This window comes from Dipodomys ordii, unplaced genomic scaffold, assembly GCF_000151885.1.
Source record: "Dipodomys ordii isolate 6190 unplaced genomic scaffold, Dord_2.0 Scaffold9, whole genome shotgun sequence".
Classification (NCBI taxonomy): domain Eukaryota; kingdom Metazoa; phylum Chordata; class Mammalia; order Rodentia; family Heteromyidae; genus Dipodomys; species Dipodomys ordii.
This window is the reverse complement of record NW_012267225.1, coordinates 6,843,635-6,855,394: the sequence shown is the minus strand read 5'-3', so window position 1 is coordinate 6,855,394 and position 11,760 is coordinate 6,843,635. Positions and strand designations below refer to the sequence as shown.

At 41.5% G+C, this 11,760-nt stretch overlaps 1 protein-coding gene across 1 annotated transcript in view; it reads left to right on the top strand.

Moving 5' to 3' along the window:
* The first annotated feature begins 2,697 nt into the window (after positions 1–2,697).
* Chrm3 (cholinergic receptor, muscarinic 3) overlaps positions 2,698–11,760 on the top strand; it is a 182,344-nt gene continuing 173,281 nt past the window's right edge. The window contains exon 1 of the mRNA XM_013009284.1: positions 2,698–2,772. The gene's annotated coding sequence lies outside the window, so the exon portion shown is untranslated. The remainder of the gene's footprint in view (positions 2,773–11,760) is intronic.

The window sequence follows — 11,760 nt, the reverse complement described above, 5'->3', positions numbered from 1 at the left end:
TTCTGCACCAAGTGTTCTATAAGCTCCCTTTATTTTTACAGTACTCATATTCAGAGTCCCTAAGACCTGATCTCTGGGAATCAGGTGTTGAATTCGATTAATAAACAAAGATCTGTTAAACTCAGTCCTTCCTACAAATGTTCAAGCAGCCAAATGGGAAGCATGCTCAAAATAAATGCTGGGTTTTTTTCCCCATAAATTACTCATACTAGAGTGTTGTGGATAGTCCAATTTCTCCCTTAAATCTCTCACCCAGCTCGTGTTTTCTCAAGACATTTTAACTTTTCTGTTAATCTTAAATATGTTAAATTCTAGCCAAGAATAACTAGCTAGCTTCCTGTGGTAACAATTGCTCCTATGAACCAATAGTCAGAACAGAAGTTGCTAGAAGTTGAATATTGAGGGTGTACAGCCATATTTGGTCACTGTCTGTCTGGTTTCTGGGCATTATTTTTCTTTGCTGGCTGGAAATTATGTTCTGCCTTGAGAGAATATATAGATGGAACTGCCTGTTAAATCACTCTGTCATCTTTAAAACCAAAATAATTCCTTCTATCCGAAAGGCTATAACAAACATATTGTTTCTCAATTGGATAAACATTGGCAACCTAAATCTCTATACTCTTTCATGAAAACAAGGAAATTTGAAATCTATCTCAAGACCTCACGACAGAAAGCAGCTGCAGAAGAAATATCCTAAACAGTCCCAATTTTGGAGTTTAAAAGTCAAAAAGGGGGAGCCAGGCTCTGGTGGCTCACACCTGTAATCCTAGCTACTCAGGAGTCTGAGATTGGAGCATGGAGGTTCAAAGCCAGCCTGGACTTTGTCTAAGTGACTCTTATCTCTGGTTAACAACAACAACACAAAAGCGCCAGAATTGGAGCTGTGGCTCAAGTGGTAAAGTGCTAGCTTTGAGTGAAAAAGCTAAGGGACAGAGAACCCAGGTGCCTAGTTCAAGCACAACACACACACACACACACACACACACACACACACACAGACGTAGAGAAGAGGAAGGAGGAAGTCTTTGAAACCTTCCAAATTTCAGCCATGACACATATCCCCTTGAGAATGCTCTGAGCACCTGTGGACATTCATTCTGTCTCACCCAGCCTTATCTTTATGTGTCCCAGACAAGGCTTTTTTTATTTTTGCATGACTGTGTGGGCTTTGCCCACAGCTATGCCCACTCTCCCTTGTCACACCTGGTCTTCTCTACCAGCTGAGAGACCCAGAGTCTCCCTTTTGGCCTTTGTCTTCTTCCCTTGAACTCACACAACATCAGCAATGGTGCTAAGTACTAAGGATCTCACAAGCAAAAGCCACAGGACCCATGAGAGGCTCCTGGGAAATTGTGATGTCGGAAGGGAGATGCAGGGATGACGTTTGGATTAATGTCCAAAGGCTCATCTTTCTGTCCCTGCTGGATGGTCATCAGATGGGTGGGCATATGGCTGGTACTGTGACCCACCATTCCCAAGTGTAGGCCCACTTAGTCACCACATTCTGACACTGCCCCTTTGCTTGCATTCATAGGAGAGGACACAGGAAAGGTTGGGATCTGTGGAGCTTGGTTGTACCTGAAGCCCGGTCCAGAAAACCAAGCTGCAGGACAGTGGCCGTCCACACTGCTGTCCTTGTGGCTGAAGGAGGACTGGTCCCAACTTCGGTCTCCCATCTGGTCTGCAGGAATCACTCTACTGTCTTGAGCAAATCCCTGATGCCTGTTTCCCCTCAAGTGTAGGAGAGCTGAGGTTACATTATCTCACCTAACAGGAAGATTGTGAAGCCAGAAGGAGAGGCTGTATGTTCAGCTTTTTCAAATTCTACTTCAGGATGTGTGTTCTGCGGATTCCCACCTGTAGAGGAAGGTCCTGTCCTCATTGTTAGTCAGGCTGAAGAAGCTTACTAACCTTTTATCTTTTCCCTCATAGCTTCCTGAACTCGAGTGTGCCACCTAACTAGCTTTCTCCCTCATCTCCAACTTTTATTTCTCTGTGTCTGGCACTCTCCAGGATTCAAGACCGGTCTCCAAGGCCCTCTGCTCTCTACCCTCACCTTCTTCCCCCTGCCCCGTGGAGATGCAGTTGCTTAGCATTCCACACCCTGTGCTTACATGACCTCAGTGTTACTTGCCATCTGTCCCCTGACTAGAAGATTCTTACAGTGGGACCAAATCCAATTCATTTTAATGTAATACTTTCTTTGTGTTATTTGTTTTATAACTATTGGTGGAAATGGTGAGTGTCAGATACAGGCTCTCATGAAACAGAATTGACAAAACTTCCGAGTGAAACCCATACTTTGTCTTTGTCTGTATTATGCTGCTATAACAAAAATCCCAGAGACGGGGTTGTTTATAATGGACAAAAGTATATTGGCTCATCGTTCTGGAGACTGGAAAGTTCAGGACTGCAGCAGTGAACACACCACACTGCTCACCACAGACAGGCGAATAGACGTCTTTTGTTGTATCCTGACTCACCGTCTTGGGGATGAATGTTCCGAGAGTGGACTATGGATGGATGGGTAGTGTCATTTTTTCATAACATTGAGAAAATGCTGAGACAGATAAATCTCCACTTATTTCTGTCATTTTAACTAAAATTCCACATCCCAAGGTATGAGCGTGAGACATTTACTCCTTTTCCATGTGTTTGCTCATCAGCTTTCTCTGTGGCATGGCACCTGGGTTCTGTCTACAAGGCAAGTTCAGCAGACAGCACGATCCTCGATACGCTGCTTTGGTTTGATGATCTGACCTAGAACAGGTAAGGGAAACCTTCAGTACATGTTCAGCCACCAGTGTAAACATGGAATCACGGGCATATTTCCAATCCCAGTTCACTACCAAGAATGGAATGTGCTCTCAAGAGTGAAAATCACAGGTCAGAGATGGCCTTTGCCTTTTTTACTTAAGACAGCTTTCTTCCCTGCCATTCAAATTTCTGAAGATCCACTTCATTTTCTTTGTCATGTAGCAAGCACCAAATCAAGACTGCATCCGTCCTAAAAGACAAGGACAATTCCATGCCCATGTAGTTCTGAAAATAATAATATTTCTGTACAACACCGTGAAAGTCAAATATATTAAACAAGGTGGGTACTCTGGCAATTCCCAAAGCTTATTATCTGCTCAAAAGCATACCACAAATGTGTCAGGCCCTCCCTACGAACACCAGCGGAAATAATGAATTCAAACTAAGAGAAAGCTGAGCACAACATCATCAGAGGCAAAATAACGTCTTGAACACATCGTGATCTCTTAAGATTTTGTGACAATTTCCCTCTTGATATAAAATGACAAAAATATTCCCACATTTGACAAATTGTTCTATCCATCTTCTTGAAGAGTATTTTATGAAATTGTATGCTAAAAATATATAAATAAGAATATATAGGTATGTGCCTTTTATGTCACATTACTTGGATGAGTACTGTGTGTACATTAGATAGATAGATGATAGGTAGACAGATAGATGATAATCTTTTTGTCAGATGATAATTTTACTATATATTTGTATAATACCTGTGCAATATCTGTGTTTATGATATGAGGATGGGTTATCAAAAGATTTACTGATTGCTTTTATTCAGCTTTAAAACATTGCTGAATATAATTCCATTCTTCTTTGTGATTGAGTAATACTCCATAGTGTATGATTTATGTGTGGATATGTATGCATACCTATACATAAATATACATAGACATAATTATATAATCTTGATCCATTCATCGTATGAATGAATCATATGTAGGTCATATTGCCTGATTCTATAGCTTGGTTATTATTTTAAAAAATACAGCAGTGAGCATGGCTGTGCATGTGCCTGTATTACATCCTGACTTAGATTCCCTTGAAGAATGCTCAAGAATGGTATGTTGGGGTAATAGGGTAGTTCTGTTTTTAGTTTTAGGTGTTTGGTTTGTTTTTGTGGGTTTTTTTGTGGACCTCCATACTGATTTCTGTAGTGTTTACAGCACATGGTCTTTCCCCCAGCAGTGTGTAAGGCCTCAACCAGTAGTGTGTAAGGGTCCCTTCCCCCGGCGGACATTACTTGTTGCCCATGCTCTTGATTATGGCTATTCCAACTGGATAGGATGAGCTGAAGTGGATTGAACTAGAAGTCATAGTGTTAAGTGAAGTAAATCAAGTCCAAAGAGACAAAGGTTGTGTGTTTCCTTTCCTATGTGGATGCCAGACTTCAGAGATCACCAGACATGTAGATCCATACAGGAATATGTCCAAGTATAACGTGATTGTAGTGGTGGGACTGTTTGAGGAGGTCAGAGTGAGAGGGAGAATGTTAGGGGGTGAACAGTACTGAAATACCTCACATCTATGAGGGAAGGTGGCAAAATGAAACCCACAGGAGCTGTGGAGGAATAGGGAACAGCGAGGGTGGGAAAATTGAGAGTAATACAAAAGGGGAATCTGATGAAAGTCCTGCTGCACAGGTGTGAAATGGCGTGCTGAAACTCCTCTGGACAAGTAGCATACCCTAACAACACTGCAGAGATAGAACATTAACCAGGTCCCGTCTGCACTGGGGGTTCTAATGGGAGAGGGTGCGGGAGGGAGACCATGGTAAAATGCTTTATGTTCATGTGTGACAATGGACAACAAAGCTTTTGGAGATTGGTTTGGGAACTGGGTTGGAGGGAGAAGGGGAGGGTGAGTCTGATCAAGGTATGTCCCATGCACATGTGGACATGTTGAAATGAACCTACCCTCTTACAGATGATTAACACCGATGTGGAAAAAATGATGTTAGAAAGACAGTAGGCTTATGGAAATAAACCTCTCTATTTAGAAAAGTAGCCCATCAAGATAAACTAAACATTCAAAAGGAAAACTTTATCATGATTCCCCTGCCCATCCTAACTTGGCAAAACCCAAGTCTGCTAAAAGTGGAGCTTGGGAACCACCACTAGCTTTCTACTGAAGACCTAGCTCTGCTGTTTCAAAGTGACCTTGGGGAAGATTTTATACTGCCTGAGAAAGAATGTTATTATTTAATTCTGAAGGAAAGACGAGAGGGAAAGTGAAAGAACAAAAAGAAGGGGAAAAGGAAGCAGGAAGAAAATAGGCCCTGTGTACATCAGCTCACTTTTATTCTGAGTGAGGGATGAAGTAGCTAATGGGTGCTTTTCCAAGGGTTTGCAGACAAATCTCACTCCTGCATTCTGTCCTAAATCTCTAGCTTTACCTCAAATGGTTTAAGGCAGAAACGAACTGGTCACCTGCTTGTCGGATTTATCTTAGTTTTATTTGAGAGGGTATTGGGTTTCCTTTCTACAAATTAATTGATTCACATGATGTTAAAACAAATATTGGTACACAAATTCAGGACAGTTCCCACAGAAGCCGGGATGTGCTGGTTTCTCCTTGTGTCCAGTGTCAGCTGACACAGCTGAGCAGTCCTATACGCTAGTCGTCGAAGGACATGCATCTCTCTACATGTGACACGGCACGTGTTCCCCAGTCCTCTCTGCACGAGGGTCAGCGGGAACGCCACCACTGGGGGCCTCTTCTGAAGAATTCAGTCGCCCTCTCTAAGACTGGAAGCCAGGCTGCAGAATTGTCTACACGTTCCTCAAAGAACCTGCTGTGTAGCCACTGCCCACCTCTCGTGGGTTCTCTGCCTCGCTTGTCAGTGTCCCATCCACATCACGTTCACTCCTTCCCTCTGCCCACCCTTCCGTGAGGCCCTTAATTTACTTCTCACTTCTCTGCTTGTCCATTTCAACCCACACTCCACCCAGAAGCTGGAGCAATTATTTCCATAAAAAGAAATGAGTCAATTCCTGATTTAAAAAAAAACTTCTATATAAAAAATATACATAAATAAAAAGAGAAGGTATACAAATATTCACTGAAAATACATTATCTCTAGGTAGATAATTAGTAGTTAAAGAAATCAAAAAAATGGAACAGAATGTTTTTATGTGCCTAAAAAACCTTCTTTGGAAATAAGAGTGCTAATACTAATAATAATGGGTGATGACCACTGATACATTGGTTGAATTAAAAAAAAAAAAAAAGCCCAGACTTTGTTGAACAATGGATTCATTGCAGCATTAAGTTTTGGGAGCTGATGGAGAAACGGGGAAATGGGTGTAAAAGGAGTTGCTGTAGGTAACAAAGCTGTTTCATTCCATTCTGAGTTCTGGCCTGTTGCCTTGCCTGGAAGGGCCTTCAGCCTGGTCTCCTCTGCTGAGCAGGGATCGTAAGTCACACGTCTTGGTGGCACCATGGTACCAGTTCCCACCCAACCTGTGTTCTGAGCTTCCTTCACTATCAGGAGCAAAAGGATTTCATGGCTCAGCAGTCCTGGAAGGTTCCATTGTACCAAAGGTACTCAAGTATGCCTCCTTTCTACCCGCGTAATTCACCCAGAAAACTAAGTTGCTATGGGTGAATTGTCAGGATGGATGTGTGTGGTTGGAGAGTGTTAGCTAGGGAACTCTCCTACTCCTCAGATGCACAGATGACCTCCATTTGCACAGATGAATCACATCAATCCAGATACTTATTTGAGCTGCAGAAGTGTATGCTGTTTCCTCCTAGTGATGTGTAAATCCTTGCTTTAGCCACTAAAGCCTCTCCTTTATATTCCTGACCATGTTCCTCGGTAGACGCTGTATTTTGCATTGGAAGGGGGGGACAATGAAGATATAAGAAGGTTTCTTCAGAAAAGTCACTCTTGGGCTCTCGGGGATGCTGCTTTAATCAGGACTTATAAAGAAATCAATGAACTCAAACTACATTAAAGCTGGATGGGAATTGGGGTCTGTGTCAACTTCACTATCTCCACACAACACAATCAATTTTTATTTCATATCCTGCACTGCTCTTGTCTTTCTATTAAAAACCAGCACTATTCCATGGTTTACACTATTAAAACATTCAGATCTCATGGCTGGGAAGGTGGCTCAATGGCAGAGCGCTTGCCTTGCATGCATGAAGCTCTGGGTTCGATTCCTCAGCACCACATAAGCAAAATGAAAAATGCCAGAAGTGGCGCAGTGGCTCAAGTGGTAGAGTGCTAGCCTTGAGCTGAAGAGCTGAGGGACAGTGTCCAGGCCCAGAGTTCAGGCCCCACGACTGGACCCCCAAAAAATAAATTCAGATCTCTGTTTAAAAAAAAAATAACAGGGGCTGGGAAGTTGGCAGTGGTAGAGTGCTTGCCTCGAATGCATGAGGCCCTGGGTTTGATTCCTCAGCACCACATAAGCAGAAAAAAGCCGAAAGTGGCGCTGTGGCTCAAGTGGTAGAGCTCTAGCCTTGAGCTGAAAAGCTGAGGGACAGTGCCCAGGCCCAGAGTTCAGCCCCCATGACTGACCAAAAAATAAATAAATAAATAATAATAATAAAAACAGAATTGTTCACATGACATTCTGGTCATTGAGACTAATAAAACTTTATCAGCTCAATCATATGGGTAGAAAATTAACACCTGAAGCATGGTTACCTTCTTTATCCTGAATTTCCATCTCATTAATGAAACTCAAGTATGTTTGGGGATTCAACTTTTTTCTTTTCCTTTTTCTGTTTTGTTGGTCATGGGGCTTGAACTCTGGGCTTGGGCACTGTCCCTCAGCACAAGGCAAGCACTCTGCCACTTGAGCCACAGTGCCACTTCCAGTTTTCTGGTGGTTTATTGGAGATAAGAGTCTCATGGACTTTCCTGCCTGGGTTGGCTTCGAACTGTGATCCTCAGGCTCCTGAGTAGCTAGGATTACAGGCGTGAGCCACTGGCACCTGGCATGGGACCCAACTTTTTACCAAAGTAGGCCTGGACAGAGCAATCCTGAATTCGAGAGAACAGTGGGTCTTTTCAGCTTAAAAAAGAAAAAAAAAAAGCCTATTTGGTGATAGAAATGGGGACTGAAATTCAGATACACAAAGATGTGTGCATATTGAGCATCGCTAGAGCGAGACCTATTCATGAGAGGCTCTGAGCTTCCTGGCCCCCATGGGCTGTTCCTCTCACGGTGGCTAGAGCACTAATGAGGCCACAGATTCTTTTCATGCTATTCCAGAAATTTCTTTGAAGGGTGTCAGGCAACGATAACCCTTATATATTAGAATTATACATTAGCACAGGCAAAGCTTTTCAAATAATGTGAAGCCTTTTTTTTTTTTTGAAAATTTCTTGTGTCCCTGAGTGTCTGAGTTCAGGATGGAGGAAGATTAATGTCTCTGAAAAAATCCATCACATTGCTTCCATGAAAAACAGCTGGTGAGAGTGGAATTAATGGTGTCTAAAATGAACTTTGAATTGAAGCTACTTCCTTCACCTTACATTTTCCCCTTTTTGCGTTTGCTGTTGCCCTTCCTTAGTGAGAAAGTTTCCTTAAAACTGAGATACAATTAGTTAGGATTCATTAAAAAAAATAAGTAAAGTAAAACATAAATGAATCTTCTAATTATTATAGTGCAGACATGCTATGGACACGTGTTGATATTTAGTTCGCTGTATATTTATACACATGTATATATTTATACACCAGGGCTCAAAACTTACAGGTTTTTAGTACATATTTGCTATTATATCTGATTTTTTTCTTATCCTTGTCATTTCTTTGGCTTATTTTGAAGACAATAATTCTCTCAGTAAATATTTGTGAATGAGGTAATGAATAATTCAGATTCATTCATTATTTAAAACACAGCAAATGAAATTATACTGATTTAACCCATGGACTCAATATATGAAATAATGAGCAATAAAAATGGTAATTCATCAGATTAAAGACATAATCTGGTATGCTCAGCTGAAACGAAGACATAGGCACCATTGTTAAAGGATTTAGACCAAGTCAAAGGGTTAAGAACAATAATCCTTTATTTTATATTAACAGCTCATCTTGATTTAGTTAAAACATGACTGCCCTCTTGTTCTTTTCTCCTTCACCAATATTTTGTGTTGATATTGTTGTTCTTGTTTCTGAAATATTAAGATGGTACAATCTAAGACCCCAGTCCTCTTCAACAACTCAGCTGGATTCATTCATGTGGACAATTATGAAGAGATAAAGCACTATAACATCATAAGCTCTATCCTGGTATACTCATGAGCTGTGGAGTTGATTTCAGTGTTACCAAGTCAGGTAGCAGATCTCTGTCTCTAACCGTGGCATTAAACTTAGAGCATTATTCTGTCTCCCCTTTCCCCCACATTTTACCAAACTGATTTTCATCAAAGATTTAGTGACCCCTTTCTCACTTTATCCAAACTAGCATGGATATATTTTACATTTTATGTATTGTAGATATGGTGAGATTGTTCAAGCTCACGAAACGCATCTCGCCTATTCATTCTCACTCAGCTCATCTTCCTTTAAGACTAATCATGTGGCATGGCCATGTGTTTCAGTTTAAAAGCAATTCTGTGTATTAGGTGAAGAGTGTTGCTGTCATAGCATAAGTGTGCATCCAATGTCCCAGGGTTGGCTTCCCACGTGAAGACACACTATTGTGTATTCACCTTTGGTGATGCATCTTAGCTTCTGGTTGTGGGTCAGCCCCCGAGGATTGCAGGCCACCTTACCTCCTGTTGAAAAGACACAGAAAGATAGGGGCCATGGAAGCCATTGCTGCATTTGGGCCTGGTAAGAGTCAAAGACAGGCGCTACAGTTCATATAGCCCTTACAGAAATGCTAACAGATCCACTTCACGTCGGAAGGAGGAAGTGGAGGAAAAGCCTGGTCTACAGAGAACAGGAAGTGGCTAAGGCCAAGTCCTAGTGCTTTGGAGGACCCAAGTGAAGGCTTTTTTCCCTGGCCATATATCCACCACCCCAGGAGGACCTGGGTGATCTTCTCTGTGTCCTGAAAGACAGAAACCCTCCAGAAATAAGAATTTGTGGAGTTAAAGAAAACCTGGGCAGGGTGGCCACGTTAGGCATTCCTCCTGGGATTTAAAGTCAATAAGAGATTTTTGAACCATGCTTGCCTAGTGCGCATATGAGCAGCTCCCCAGGGTGGTAGCTAGCTTGAACCCAGCCAGGGCAAAGGCCCTGGGTCCCTTGATGGTACATTCCCAGAACTTAAGACAGTGCCCAGTCTAGACACAAAACACCCACTTAGTATTTATTCAGAGACTGAAAGGCTAAGATGAGTGTCAAGGTACATATGTCTGTTTTCACATTACTTTGGAAGAAAAAGCAGGAGGATCATGAGCGTGGCCAGTCTGAGCTATATAGTGGGCCCATGTGCTTGTCTCATATATACATATGTGTGTGTGTGTGTGTGTGTATAAGTTAAATGTACTACATATATTTTTTACAATATTTATTTTAAAAATAATATAAAATTCTCCAGTTCTTTCCATGTGAGTTTTAAGTAACAGTTAAGATGAAAATGTGACTGATTACTTCGTTGAAAGACGCAGAATGATATTTCTCATGATGAAGGATTCTATATTGAAATGTCAAATTTAAAATGCAGGAGGAATACTGAGTAATAAAATATTAATGGCCCCGTTCTTGCCTTTGCTCAGAGCACTTCCTTTGCGCACTGATAGATTTATATTAGAGTTTAGACTATGTAAATGTTTGCATAGAGGGACAAAAAAAAAAGAAACCCATGAATGAAGATATAAGTGTCCCTAATTAGAGTATTTTTAATGAGAAAAAAGAACTGTACAGGGACAGGGTTTTTCATAACAGTGCACGTTGGAAGACATAAAATTGTGCCTCACATACAGCATGCCTATTTGAAGCAAGGACTCCCACACCTCATGAAGTCTGTTCTATGTCTTCAAAGAACAAGCTTCCTCTTCCTGAGAAATCCCAGTACTGACATCTTTATTGGCTTCCACATGTCCCATTCCACACATCCTTTGAGACACCAACATGGCAGTAGTAAGTCAAACACCAAAGGCAGGGCCTTTATACGTGGAAAAAGAAAAAATAGTGTCCAAGGTATGGAGTTCTGGCATTATCTGATGAGGGGTCATTCTGGAATATTCCATTCTGTTCTATATCAGTTCAAGGCCTGACAAGAGCAAGATTGCCCTGGAAGGGTATGCAGATCGGGAGAGGCAAGACCCCCTTAGACCTTCACAGGCTTCTGCTGTCATGAGCCCTAGGATATGTTCAGGACTCCTGAGCTCTAAAATATGTTCAGAGTCACCTAACTCCAAGGACACAGAGTCAGAGCATATGGCTCTCACTTCCTTCAGAGCCAGGATATGTTCTTTCTGCTGTGACACCCATTATGATTGGTTATTCCAACTTAATATGAAAGCAGACTTTTGAAGATAGAATGCTTGCACTTCATAAAATGATCTCAGCTAGGCAAAATCACCAGCACAAAAGGGCTACATGTACATAAATTGAGCACTTTCATACAGCAGTAGATCTCATTGTATAAAAAAAAATCACTTCAAAATAGGACTAGTAGAAATTCATAACCGATGAGTCTCCGCGTGCTTAGAGAAAAGATCATCAGTTAAAAGAACTACATAGGGTTGTTTTTGTTGGTGTTTCTAAAAGACCAAAATGTTTATGTGAAGGATGATGGCTGAAAATTTTTAAATATACATTTAACTACGTATGTCTAACTCAGATACTTGCAATGACGTACCTAATCACATACTTATCGTAGTCCAAGGAGACAGGAATCCAAAGGGTTAAAGCAAAAACCACAGAACATCAGAGGTTAATGAACAATGATGATGTTTGGTCCTCGCTTGAAGGCAGCAGAAAGCAGAAAGCTTTGTCATCAGCCAGTGGTCTATAGACAAGC